This window comes from Felis catus, chromosome B2 (assembly GCF_018350175.1).
Source record: "Felis catus isolate Fca126 chromosome B2, F.catus_Fca126_mat1.0, whole genome shotgun sequence".
NCBI lineage: Eukaryota > Metazoa > Chordata > Mammalia > Carnivora > Felidae > Felis > Felis catus.
Window position 1 is genome coordinate 31,687,501 of NC_058372.1, and position 3,755 is coordinate 31,691,255.

Consider the following 3,755-nt stretch of genomic DNA (forward strand, 5'->3'; position numbering starts at 1 on the left):
ACTAAATTCATATATTTCAGTAATCATTCTAAATGTAATTGAACTAAGTGCTCCAAGAAAAAGACATAGGGTATCAGAATGGATAAGAAAACAAGACTCATCTATATACTGCCTACAAGAAATTCATTTTAGACATAAAGACACCTGGAGATTGAAAGTAAAGGGATGGAGAACCATCTAACATGCCAATGGCCAACAAAAGAAAGCTGGAGTAGCCATATCAGACAATCTAGACTTTAAAATAAAGACTGTAACAAGAGATGAAGAAGGGCATTATATCATAATTAAGGGGTCTATCCACCAAGAAGACCTAACAATTGTAAACATTTGTGCTCCAAACGTGAGAGCACCCAAATATATACATCAATTAATCATAAACATAAAGAAGCTCATTGATAATAATACCATAATAGTAGGGGACTTCCACACCCCACTTACAGCAATGGACAGATCATCTAAACAGAAAATCAACAAGGAAACAATGGTTTTGAATGACACACTGGACCGAATGGACTTAACAGATATATTCAGAACATTTCATCCTAAAGCAGCAGAATATACATTCTTCTCTAGTGCACATGGAACATTCTCCAGAATAGACCACATACTGGGACACAAATCAGTCCTCAACAAGTATAAAAAGATTGAGATCATACCATGCATATTTTCAGACCAAAACGTTATGAAACTCGAAATCAACCACAAGAAAAAATTTGGAAAGGAACAAATACTTGGAGACTAAAGAACATCCTGCTAAAGGATGAATGGATTAATCAAGAAGTTAAAGAGGAAATTAAAAAGTACATGGAAGCCAATGAAAATGAAAACACCATAGCCCAAAACCTCTGGGACGCAGCAAAGGCAACTATAAGAGGAAAGTATATAGCAATCCAGGCCTTCCTAAAGAAGGAAGAAAGGTCTCAGATGCACAACCTAACCCTACACCTTTAAAAGCTGGAAAAAGAACAGCAAATAAAACCCCAAACCAGCAGAAGACAGGAAACAATAAAGATTAGAGCAGAAATTAATGCTATCAAAAACAAAAAACAAAAACAAAAAACAAAAAAAAACACAGTAGAACAGATCAATGAAACCAGAAGCTGGTTCTTTGACAGAATTAATAACATTGATAAACCACTGGCCAGTTTGATCAAAAAGAAAAAGGAAAATACTCAAATAAATAAAGTCAAGAATGAAAGAGGAGAGATCACAACCAACACAGCAGAAATAAAAACAATAATAAGAGAATATTATGAACAATTATATGCCAATAAAATGGGCAATCTAGAATAAATGGACAAAGTCCTAGAAACATATAAACTACAAAAACTGAAACAGGAAGAAATAGAAATTTTGAACAGACCCATAACCTGTAAGGAAATTGAATTAGTAATCAAAAATATCTCAAAAAACAAGAGTCCAGGGCAGATGGATATCTGGGGGAATTCTACCAAACATTTAAGGAAGAGTTAACACCTATTCTCTTGAAGCTGTTCCAAAAAATAGAAATGGAAGGAAAACTTCCAAACTCATTATATGAAGCCAGCATTACCTTGATTCCAAAACCAGACAAAGACCCCACTAAAAACGAGAACTATAGCCCAATTTCTCTGGTGAACATGGATGAGAAAATCCTTAACAAAATATTAGCCAACTGGATCCAACAATACATTAAAAAAATTATTCATCACGACCAAGCAGGACTTACACCTGGGATGCAGGACTGGTTCAATATCCACAAAACAATCAATGTGATACACCACATCAATAAAAGAAAGGACAAGAACCACAAGATCGTCTCAATAGATGCAGAGAAAGCATTTGACAAAATACAGCATCCTTTCTTGATAAAAACCCTAAAGAAAGTAGTGATAGAAGAATCATACCTCGAGATCATAAATGCTATATATGAAAGACCCAAAGCTAATATCATCCCCAATGGGGAAAAACTGAGAGCTTTCTCCCTAAGGTCAGGAACAAGACAGGGATATCCATTCTCACTACTGTTCTTCAACATAGTATTGGAAGTCTTAGCCTCAGCAATCAGACAACACAAAGAAATAAAAGGCATCCAAATTGGCCAGGAGGAGGTCAAACTTTCACTCTTCACAGATGACATGACAGTCTATAAAGAAAACCCAAGGGGCGCCTGGGTGGCTCAGTCGGTTGAGCATCCAGCTTTGGCTCAGGTCATGATCTCACAGTCTGTGAGTTCAAGCGCTGCATCGGGCTCTGTGCTAACAGCTCGGAGCCTGGAGCCTGTTTCAGATTCTGTGTCTTCCTCTTTCTCTGCTCCACCCCTGTTTGTGCTTGGTCTCTGTCTCTCAGAAATAAATAAATAAACATTAAAAAAAAAAGAAAACCCAAAAGATTCCACCAAAAAACTATTAGAACTGATCCATGAATTCAGCAAAGTTGTAGGATATAAAATCAATGCACAGAAATTGGTTGCATTACTATACACCAACAATGAAGCAACAGAAAGAGAAATCAAGGAATCCATCCCATTTACAATTGCACCAAAAAGCATAAAATACCTAGGAATAAATCTAACCAAAGAGGTGAAAAATCTATACACTGAAAACTATAAAAAGCTTATTGAAAAAGACACCAAAAAAATGGAAAAATATTCCATGTTCATGGATTGGAAGAAAAAATATTGTTAAAGTGTCAATACTACCCAAATAAATCTACATATTGAATGCAATTCCTGTCAAAATAACACCAGCATTCTTCACAGAGCTAGAACAAACAATCCTAAAATTTGTATGGAACCAGAAAAGACCCCAAACAGCCAAAGCATACTTGAAAAAGAAAACCAAAGTAGGAGGCATCACAATCCCGGACTTCAAGCTCTATTACAAAGCTGTAATCATCAAGACAGTATGGTACTGGCACAAGAACAGACACTCAGATCAATGGAACAGAACAGAGAACCCAGAAATGGGCCCACAAATGTATGGCCAACTCATCTTTGACAAAGCAGGAAAGAATATCCAATGGAATAAAGACAGTCTCTTCAGCAAGTGGTGCTGGGGAAACTGGACAGCGCCATGCAGAAGAATGAACCTGGACCACTTTCTTACACCATACACAAAAATAAACTCAAAATGGATGAAAGACCTCAATGTAAGACAGGCAACCAACGGAATGGGAAAAGATATTTGCAAATGACATATCGGACAAAGGGCTAGTATCCAAAATCTATAAGAACTCACCAAACTCCACACCCGAAAAACAAATAACCCAGTGAAGAAATGGGCAGAAAACATGAATAGACACTTCTCTAAAGAAGACATCCGGATGGCCAACAGGCACATGAAAAGATGCTCAACGTCGCTCCTCATCAGGGAAATACAAATCAAAACCACACTCAGATATCACCTCACACCAGTCAGAGTGGCCAAAATGAACAAATCAGGAGACTATAGATGCTGGAGAAGATGTGGAGAAACGGGAACCCTCTTGCACTGTTGGTGGGAATGCAAATTGGTGCAGCCACTCTGGAAAACAGTGTGGAGGTTCCTCAGAAAATTAAAAATAGACCTACCCTATGACCCAGCAAGAGCACTGCTAGGAATTTACCCAAGGGATACAGGAGTACTGGTGCATAGGGGCACTTGTACCCCGATGTTTATAGCAGCACTGTCAACAATAGTCAAATTATGGAAAGAGCCTAAATGTCCATCAATTGATGAATGGATAAAGAAATTGTGGTGTATATACACAATGGAGTACTATGTGGCAAAGAAAAA